At 66.1% G+C, this 10,470-nt stretch overlaps 2 non-coding genes across 2 annotated transcripts; one reads left to right on the top strand and one right to left on the bottom strand.

Moving 5' to 3' along the window:
* Positions 1–3,113: 3,113 nt before the first annotated feature.
* TRNAI-UAU (transfer RNA isoleucine (anticodon UAU)) lies at positions 3,114–3,203 on the bottom strand. The gene is given in 2 exon segments: positions 3,114–3,149; positions 3,166–3,203. It is a non-coding gene; the product is annotated as a tRNA-Ile (tRNA).
* Positions 3,204–9,798: 6,595 nt separating this feature from the next.
* On the top strand, positions 9,799–9,870 carry TRNAC-GCA (transfer RNA cysteine (anticodon GCA)). Its single transcript has one exon. It is a non-coding gene; the product is annotated as a tRNA-Cys (tRNA).
* The last annotated feature ends 600 nt before the right edge of the window (positions 9,871–10,470 follow it).

The raw sequence follows: 10,470 nt of genomic DNA, 5'->3' as shown, positions 1-10,470 counted from the left end.
GGGACACGGGGGATATGGGGGGACACGGGGGACACGGAGGGACACGGGGGATATGGGGGATATGGAAGGACACGGGGGGGACACGGAGGGATATGAGGGACACGGGGGGACACGGGGGACACGGAGTGACACGGGAGGATATGGGGGACACGGAGGGACACGGGGGGATATGGGGGACACGAGGGGACGTGGAAGGACACGGGGGTGACACGGGGGGATATGGAGGGATGGGGGGGACACGGGGGGACACGGAGGGACACGGGGGGACATGGGGGACACGGGGGGACATGGGGGGACACGGGGGACACGGGGGGACACGGAGTGGCACAGGGGGACACGAAGGGACACGAGGGGACGTGGAGGGACACGGAGGGACACGGGGGGACACGGAGTGGCATAGGGGGACACGAAGGGACACGGAGTGGCACAGGGGGACACGGGGGGACACGGAGTGGTGCAGAGGGACACGGGGGGACACGGGGGGACACGGAGGGGTGCAGAGGGACACAGGGGGACACGAAGGGACACGGGGGGACACGGGGGAACACGGAGTGGCACAGGGGGACACGGGGGGGTGCAGAGGGACACAGGGGGACACGGGGAGACACGGGGGGATATGGGGGACACGAGGGGACGTGGAGGGACACGGAGGGACACGGGGGGATATGGAGGGATGGGGGGGACACGGGGGGACACGGAGGGACACGGGGGGACACGGGGGGACACGGAGGGACACGGGGGGACACGGAGTGGCACAGGGGGACACGGGGGGACACGGGGGGACACGGGAGGATATGGGGGACACGGAGGGACACGGGGGGATACGGGGGACACGAGGGGACGTGGAGGGACACGGAGGGACACAGGGGGATATGGAGGGATGGGGGGGACACGGGGGGACACGGAGGGACACGGGGGGACACGGGGGGACACGGAGTGGCACAGGGGGACACGGGGGGACACGGGGGACACGGAGGGACACGGGGGGACACGGAGGGGTGCAGAGGGACACAGGGGGACACGGAGTGGCACAGGGGGACACGGGGGGACACGGAGGGACACGGAGTGGCACAGGGGGACACGGGGGGACACGGAGTGGTGCAGAGGGACACGGGGGGACACGGGGGGACACGGAGGGGTGCAGAGGGACACAGGGGGACACGGGGGGACACGGGGGCGCTGCGGCCACCTCGGCCGGAGCGGTCCCAGCTCAGCGACCCCCGCACCGCCCCCTGCTCGGGGCGGGGCCGGAGCCGGGACCCGCCCGGGGCTCCGGGGGAGGGGAAGGGGCGAGGACCCCGCGCGGGGCTCGGGGGGCTCCAGCGCCCCCGGGGCACGCACGGCGAGGGCCGGGCCGGCTTGATCGGCTCCGGCCACGCTATTTACAGGCAATAAATATCAGCGCGGGCTCTCAGCGCGGCCGGCAGCGCCACTCGCTCTTCTCCGGCCGGTACTCGGACGCTTTCCTGCGGACAGCGACACCGGGGCGACACCTCAGCGCTGTGCCCCCAGCCTGGGCTGCACCCAGGGGTGCCCCACGCCCCCCGCCCAGCCCCACCCAGCCCCGAACTCACTCTCCGGAGGGTGCGGAGGGCCGGCAGACCAGGCCGGCCTGGCAGGGGCACACTTGGTTGATGCTGAAGGCGAGACCCCCGGGCGGGACGTGGCAGCTCTGGGCCGGTGCCAGGCGCCGCTGGCAAACGCGCTCGCCGTGCTGGCGAGCACAGCAGCCGCCGGGCCCGCACTCCTCGTCCCGCTGGCACCGCGCTCCTGGCACCGAAAAGGGATTTAGGGGGTGGAGACCCCCACTCTGACACCCCCTGGTTCAGTGAGACCCCCAAGGGGGACGTGGCAGCTCTGAGCCAGTGCCAGGCGCCGCTGGCACTGCGCTCCTGGCACATAAAAAGGATTTAGGGGAGGGAGACCCCCACTCTGAGACCCCAACACCCCCTGGGTCAGCGAGACCCCGAGGAGGACGTGGCAGCTCTGGGTCAGTGCCAGGCATCACGTTCCTGGTGGCACGGAGAGTGGATTTAGGGGAGGGAGACCCCCACTCTGACACCCCCTGGTTCAGTGAGACCCCCGGGGGGATGTGGCAGCTCTTGGTCAGTGCCAGGCACCACGTTCCTAGTGGCACAGAAAACGGATTTAGGGGAGGGAGACCCCCACTCTGAACCCCCCTGATTATGCAAGACCCTCAAGGGGGGACGTGGCAGCTCTGGGTCAGTGCCAGGCACCGCTGGCACCACGTTCCTGGTGGCACAAAGTGCAGATTTAGGGGATGGAGACCCCCACTCTGAGAACCCCTGATGCAGCGAGACCCCCGGGCCAGACGTGGCAGATCTGGGTCAGCACCAGGCACCGCTGGCACCGCGCTCCTGGCACAGAGAGCGGATTTAGGGGATGGAGACCCCCACTCTGACCCCCCTGATTCTTCAAGACCCCCAAGGGGGACGTGGCAGCTTTGAACCAGTGCCAGGCACCGCTGGCACCGCGCTCCTGGCACAGAGAGTGGATTTAGGGGATGGATACCCCCACTCTGAGCCCCCCCAGCCCCCCCTGGTTCATCACCGCTCAGCATCGCGCCCCCCCACGCTGGCAGAGCCTGCGCCCCCCATGCCAGCCCCCCACTCACCGTCCTGCCCGGGGGGCACGGGCTGCTGGCACCGGCCGAAGACGCAGACGAGGCCGGGGGCGCAGTGCGGGTCGTGGCGGCAGTGGTGCCCCGCGGGCCGCGTGGGCAGGCACAGCCCGAAGTGCTCGTCGCAGAAATGCCCGTGGGCACAGGGGGCGGCGGGGCCGCACGGGGTCACCTGCGGAGGAGGGGACACGCCATGTCACGCGTGGGGATGGGGATGGGGTCACACCTCATCGCCCACCCCGTTCCTGACCCCAACATTCAGGCTGGGAACGGCGCAGAGCCCCAGCTGCTCCCACCTCGGGGGGATTTTGGGGGGCAGAGCCTGGCGGCAGCGCTCTGCCAGCCCGGCTAGCTCCATCCGCAGCGGTTTTGGGATTTGATTTTTCCTCGATAAAACAAAACCCGGCGGTGGGGCAAAGTGTGTGTGAGGGGGGAAATGCAAGGGGGGCGGAGAGAACCCCCACAAAAGTCCTGCTCCAGGTGAGGCTCGAACTCACAACCTCGGCATCGCTCGTGTACCGCCCTATAAGTACCGCGCGCTGACCGATTGCGCCACTGGAGCGGCCGGCGCCCCCCCGGCCCCGCCGCCACCGCGCCCCGGACCCCCGGTCCGCCCCCGGTCAGCACCGGACCCCCGGGCACAACCCCGGACCCCCGGTCCGCCCAAGGTCAGCACCGGACCCCCGGTCCGCCCCCGGTCAGCATCGGACCCCCGGGCACAACCCCGGACCCCCGGTCCGCCCAAGGTCAGCACCGGACCCCCGGTCCGCCCCCGGTCAGCATCGGACCCCCGGGCACAACCCCGGACCCCCGGTCCGCCCCCGGTCAGCACCGGACCCCCGGTCCGCCCCCGGTCAGCATCGGACCCCCCGGTCCGCCCCCGGTCAGCACCGGACCCCCGGGCACAACCCCGGTCAGCACCGGACCCCCGGTCCGCCCCCGTCAGCACCGGACCCCCGGGCCCAACCCCGGCCGTGAGCGGATCCCCCGTGTCCATCCCCGGGTGCCCCGTGTCCATTCCCGGCCGTGAGCGGATACCCCGTGTCCGCCCCCGGTCAGCACCGGACCCCCGGGCCCAACCCCGGACCCCCGGGTCCACCCCCGGCCGTGAGCGGATCCCCCGTGTCCATCCCCGGGTCCCCCGTGTCCATCCCCGGGCCCCCCGTGTCCATCCCCGGACCCCCCGTGTCCATTCCCGTGTCCATCCCCGTGTCCCCCGTGTCCATCCCCGGACCCCCCGTGTCCATCCCCGTGTCCCCCGTGTCCATCCCCGTGTCTCCCGTGTCCATCCCCGCACCCCCCGTGTCCATCCCCGTGTCCCCCGTGTCCATCCCCGCACCCCCCGTGTCCATCCCCGTGTCCATCCCCGGACCCCACCCGTGTCCCCGTCCCCGGTGGGACATTGCGGGGTGACCTCGGGCGACCCCCGCTGCAAACCCATCCCCTGCTGCCAGCCTGTGGCAGCGACTTCTGCCCCTGCGCCCCCTCCGTGCCCCCTCCGTGCCCCCTCCGTGCCCCCGGCTGTAAATTCTGCCCCCACCCACCCCCGTGCCCACCCACCCAGGCTGCCAATCCAGCTCTGTGCCCCCTCTCTGCCCCCTCTTTGTCCCCTCTGTGCCCACCCTGGCTGTAAATCCTGCACCCACCCACCCAGGCTGCAAACCGAGCTCTGTGCCCCTTCTGTGCCCCCACTCTTTGCCCCCTCCGTACCCCCTCTGTGCCCACCCAGGCTGCCAACCCATCTCTGCGCCCACCCCGGCCCTCTGCCACCCCTCCTGTCCCCCCGTGCCCCCCACCCTCCTCACCCATGGGTGCCTCACCTCCTCCGCGTCCTCCCCGGGGCTCCTGCCCAGCGCTGCCGCGTCGGGCGAATTTTGGGGCAGGGAGAACATCCATGCCCAGAGGTGCCCGGCGGCGGGTGGCAGCAGCCAGGCGACGAGGCAGAGGGTGGCCGGGGGTGTCACCATGGCGGTGGCGGTGCCAGCTCGGCCGGCCCGCGGGGCTTTTGTAGCCGGGGGTCGCCCCGGCCCCCCGCTGCTCCCGGTGTTTGCCAACCGAATGGGCTGCGAGGGGGCGAGCGGGGCTTAAGGGATTTCCATAATTGCCAGCCTTGCCCCCGGGGTGGGCACCGGCCCCGGGGCAAACAAACAAACACACAGCCCCCCCCCAACCCCGGGCAAACAAACAGAACCCCCCCCGGGCACGGCCTGGGCTGTGGGGTGGGGATTTGGGGTGGAATTTGGGGTGTCCTGTGTGCCCCCATAGCTCGGAGTGAGGATTTGGGGTGGAATTTGGGGTGTCCTGTGTGCCCCCATAGCTCCGTGTGGTGATTTTGGGTGGAATTTGGGGTGCCCTGTGTGCCCCCATAGCTCCGTGTGGTGATTTGGGGTGGAATTTGGGGTGTGGGATGATGATTTTGGGTGGAATTTGGGGTGCCCCGTGTCCCCTCCAACCCCTCACATCCCCACCCCATATCTTACAGCCCCCCCCCCAGCTCGGGGGGACTGCCTGGCACAATTTGGGGTACCCCGTGCCCCCCAACCCTACAATTCTCTGGGGGGTTTATTCCCCCTTTTCCCAGGGCGGGCACAGCAGGAACGAGGTGCAGACAGAGGGAAAAGTTGGGGGGCAAAGCTGGCACCCCCAAAAGGGGCACAGGGCTGGCATCTCCCCGATGTTTGGGTGTCCTCCCCGGGGAAAAGTTGGGGGGCAAAGCTGGCACCCCAAAAGAGGCACCGGGCTGGCATCTCCCCGATGTTTGCGTGTCCCCCCTGCGGAAAAGTTGGGGGGCAAAGCTGGCACCCCCAAAAAGGGCACCGGGCTGGCATCTGCCCGATGTTTCGGTGTCCCCTCCACGGAAAAATTGGGGGGCAAAGCTGGCACCCCAAAAGTGGCACAGGGCTGGTGTTTGGGTGTCCCCAATGCGAAAAAGTTGGGGGGCAAAGCTGGCACCCCAAAAGTGGCACCGGGCTGGCATCTGCCCGGTATTTGGGTGTCCCCTTCTCGGAAAAGTTGGGGGGCAAAGCTGGCACCCCCAAAAAGGGGCACAGGGCTGGCATCTGCCCGGTGTTTGGGTGTCCCCAATGCGAAAAAATTGGGGGGCAAAGCTGGCATCCCCAAAAGGGGCACAGGGCTGGCATCTGCCCGGTGTTTGGGTGCCCCCCCGGGGAAAAGTTGGGGGGCAAAGCTGGGACCCCCAAAAAGGGCACCGGGCTGGCATCTGCCCGGTGTTTGCGTGTCCCCCCCGGGGAAAAGTTGGGGGGCAAAGCTGGCACCCCCAAAAGGGGCACAGGGCTGGCATCTGCCCGGTGTTTGCGTGTCCCCCCTGCGGAAAAATTGGGGGGCAAAGCTGGCACCCCAAAAGTGGCACAGGGCTGGTGTTTGGGTGTCCCCAATGCGAAAAAGTTGGGGGGCAAAGCTGGCACCCCAAAAGTGGCACAGGGCTGGCATCTCCCCGATGTTTGGGTGCCCCCATGCCCGGTGCCCCCTCCCGGGCCGGGGTGAGGGGATTGGCACCTCCGGAATGGGCTGCGAGCCCGGCGCTTATCGCCGTGCCCTTATCGCCGTGCCCTTATCGCCGTGCCCTTATCGCCCGCCGGTGCCACCTCCGTGTCCCCAAACGCGCGGGGGGCTCCGTGCCCGCGCCCCCCCAGACCTCTGCCATCCACTTGGGGTCCCTGCGGGGGCACTTTGGGGTGCCCCGTGTGCCCCCGTAATTTGGAATGATGATTTTGGGTGTCATTTGGGGTGCCCTGTGTGCCCCCGTAATTTGGAATGATGATTTTGGGTGTCATTTGGGGTGCCCTGTGTGCCCCCGTAATTTGGAATGATGATTTTGGGGTGCAATTTGGGGTGCCCTGTGTGCCCCCGTAATTTGGAATTATTATTTTGGGTGTAATTTGGGGTGCCCCGTGTGCCCCCGTAACCCAAAATGAGGATTTTTGGGGTGCAATTTGGGGTGCCCTGTGTGCCCCCGTAATTTGGAATGATGATTTTGGGTGTAATTTGGGGTGCCCTGTGTCCCCCCACATCTCGGGGTAGGCTGGGACAGTTTTGGGGACATTTTGTGACAGTTTTGGGTACGAATCTGGGACATTTTTGGGGAAATTGCTGGGACATTGCTGGGACAGTTTTGGGTACGATTCTGAGACAATTTTGGGGACATTTTGTGACAATTTTGGGGACACTGCTGTGACAGTTTTGGGGACATTGCTGGGACTGTTTTGGGGACATTTTTGTGACAATTTTGGGGACATTTTTGTGACAGTTTTGGGGACATTGTTGGGACAGTTTTGGGGACATTGCTGGGACTGTTTTGGGGACATTTTTGGGACAGTTTTGGGGACATTTTTGTGACAGTTTTGGGTACGATTCTGGGACAGTTTTGGGGACATTGCTGGAGCAGTTTTGGGGACACTTTGTGACAGTTTTGGGGACATTGCTGGGACTGTTTTGGGGACATTTTTGGGACAGTTTTGGGTACGATTCTGGGACAGTTTTGGGGACATTTTGTGACAATTTTGGGGACACTGCTGTGACAGTTTTGGGGACATTGCTGGAGCAGTTTTGGGGACACTGCTGTGACAGTTTTGGGTACAAATCTGGGACAGTTTTGGGGACATTTTGTGACAATTTTGGGGACACTGCTGGGACAGTTTTGGGGACATTGCTGGGACAGCTTTGAGGGACATTGTTGGGACAGTTTTGGGGACACTGCTGGGACAGTTTTGGGGACATTTTGTGACAATTTTGGGGACACTGCTGGAACAGTTTTGGGGACATGGCTGGGACAGCTTTGGGGGACATTGTTGGGACAGTTTTGGGGACATTGCTGGGACTGTTTTGGGGACATTTTTGGGACAGTTTTGGGTACGATTCTGGGATAGTTTTGGGGACATTTTGTGACAATTTTGGGGACACTGCTGTGACAGTTTTGGGGACATTGCTGGAGCAGTTTTGGGGACACTGCTGTGACAGTTTTGGGTACAATTCTGGGACAGTTTTGGGGACATTTTGTGACAATTTTGGGACACTGCTGTGACAATTTTGGGGACACTGCTGGGACAGTTTTGGGGACATGGCTGGGACAGTTTTGGGGACGTTTTTGGGACAGTTTTGGGGACACTGCTGGGACAGTTTTGGGGACACTGCTGGGACAGTTTTGGGGACGTTTTTGGGACAGTTTTGGGGACATGGCTGGGACAGTTTTGGGGACGTTTTTGGGACAGTTTTGGGGACATTTTTGGATCGTTCCCAGGTCCCAGCAGCACGGGGGGGGGGGGGGGTGTCACCCCAAAAGCTTTTGGGGATTGGGGCGCACTGGGGGTCCCCCGCGATGTGACAATCCCCCTTCCCTCCGTCCCCCCCCTCCCTCGCCCACCCTTCCCGCTCCCGCCGTGCCTCAGTTTCCCCAGCCGCCCCGCGGGGTGACACAACCACAATGGGGTGACCCCAAATTTTTCTCCGCCTGTTCCGGGGTTTGCTCAGCGCCCCGAGGAGGATCCGACCCCCCCCCCAAAACCCCCCCAAAACCCCCCCAAAACCCTTCACCCCCCCGTGTTTACCCCGCGGATTTGGGAGCAAACATTGACCCCGCTGCGCCCATCCGCGCCCCGCTGCGCCACCTCCGCGTTAACCCCTGCAGCGCCGCGGGGGTCCCGCCACCGCCCGGGCCCCCCAAAACGCCCGGCTGGCACTTTGGGGGGGTCCCACGCACACCCCGAGACCCGCGGGGCACGCACAGCCCGGGGGTGCCCACGGGGGTTTGGGGGTTCCGGGGGGGATTGGGGGTTTGGGGGTTTTGGGGGTTTGGGGGTTTGGGGTTTGGGGGTTTGGGGGTTTGGGGGTTTTGGGGTTTCGGGGTTTGGGGGTTTGGGGGGACTGGGGGATTGGGGGGTTTGGGGGGGACTGGGGTTTTGGGGGTTCGGGGGTTTTGGGTTTTGGGGTTTGGGGGGTTTGGAGATTTGGGGGTTTTGGGGGTTTGGGGGTTTTGGAGGTTTTGGGGGTTCTGGGGGGGACTGGGGTTTGGGGGTTTGGGGGTTTCGGGGTTTGGGGGTTTGGGGGGTTTGGGGTTTCGGGGGGGGAGTGGGGGATTGGGGGGGTTTGGGGTTTTTGGGGGTTTGGGGTTTTGGGGTTTGGGGGATTGGGGGGTTTGGGGGTTTTGGGGTTTTGGGGGTTTTGAGGGTTTGGGGATTTTGGAGGTTTGGGAGTTTTGGAGATTTGGGGGTTTGGGGGTTTTGGGGGTTTGGGGGTTTTGAGGGTTTTGGAGTTTGGGGGGGACTGGGGGTTTGGGGGTTATGGGGGTTTTGGGGGTTTGGGGCTTTTGGGGGTTTGGGGTATCTTGGATTGGGGGTGCCCCTGGGTGCGGGATGCCCGTGACCGATGCCCGTGGTTTGGGGGTGCCCGTGGGTGGGTGTTTGTGTGGGTGGGGGTGCCCCTCACCCGGGGGTGTCCATGTTTTGGGGGTGTCCATATTTTGGGGTGCCCCTGACCGGGCTGTCCATATTTCGGGTTGTCCATATTTTGGGGTGCCCCTGACCCGGGCTGTCCGTGTTTCGGTGTGTCCATATTTCGGGGTGCCCCTGACCCGGGCTGTCCGTGTTTCGGGGTGCCCCTGACCCGGCTCCCCGCGTCTCGGGGTGCCCGTGCCGGTGTCCCGGTGCCCCGGTGCCCCGGAGCCCCGGTGTCCCGGTGTCCCGGTGCCCGTGCCGGTGTCCCGGTGTCCCGGTGGTGTCCCGTTGTCCCGGTGTCCCAGTGTCCCGGTGTCCCGGTGTCCCCGTGCCCCGGTGTCCCGGTGCCCCGGTGTCCCGGTGTCCGTGCCGGTGTCCCGGTGTCCCCGTGCCCTGGTGTCCCGGTGCCCCGGTATCCCGGTGCCCCGGTGCCCCGGTGGTGTCCCGGTGTCCCGGTGTCCCGGTGTCCCGGTGTCCCGGTGTCCCGGTGGTGTCCCGGTGCCCCGCTGTCCCGCTGTCCCGGTGCCCGTGCCCCGGTGTCCCGGTGTCCCGGTGTCCCGGTGGTGTCCCGGTGGTGTCCCGGTGATGTCCCGCTGTCCCGGTGTCCCGGTGTCCCGGTGTCCCGGTGGTGTCCCGCTGTCCCGCTGTCCCGGTGTCCCGGTGTCCCGGTGCCCGTGCTATTGCCGCCGGCGGGCCGAGTCTCGCGCCGGGGGTATAGCTCAGTGGTAGAGCATTTGACTGCAGATCAAGAGGTCCCCGGTTCAAATCCGGGTGCCCCCTTCTTTTTCCCACCCCGTTTTTTGGGGTGCCCCGCACCATTTTTCCCACCCCTTCCGTTTGCCCCCCACCACCCCAGCAGCGAGGGGAGACCCCGTCCCCCTGCCCCCCTCCCCACGGCTCCCCCCACCCCTGGGTGGTCGCGCTGGGGATTTTGGAGAAGGAAGGACCGCTGGGGATCCCCAAAAGGATCTCGGGGATCCCCCAAAAAAATGTCGCTTCCTCAGCTCGGAGCAGCCGCGGGACCCCCACATTGTCCCCGCGCCCCCCGGTTTTGCTCGGGATGGGGGTGGGGGGGGGGGTCAGCATCGCCCTCCAGGAATTTTTGGCTTTTTTTTTTTGGGGGGTGGGTCTGACCCCTCCTCCCGCCCTGGCACCCATGGCTGAGGGTTTGGGGTGCAGCGGAGCCCCCCAAAACTCTGCCCAAATTACGGGGCGGCCCAGCAGCGCGTTTGGCTGGGTGCGGGAGCTGCAGGGCCGAGCTGCGGCGAGGGGTGGGGGTGACGGGGCTCCAGCCCCCCCCCAAACACCCCAAATAATGGGGGTGCAGCGATCCCCGAGGCTTTTGGGGGGGCCGCGCACCCACGCGGGGCCGGTGCGGGG

This window comes from Lonchura striata, chromosome 27, assembly GCF_050655825.1.
Source record: "Lonchura striata isolate lonStrDom1 chromosome 27, ASM5065582v1, whole genome shotgun sequence".
NCBI classification, from domain to species: Eukaryota; Metazoa; Chordata; class Aves; order Passeriformes; family Estrildidae; genus Lonchura; species Lonchura striata.
The sequence above is the reverse complement of the archived record's forward strand: the minus strand, read 5'-3'. Positions and strand labels throughout refer to the sequence as shown.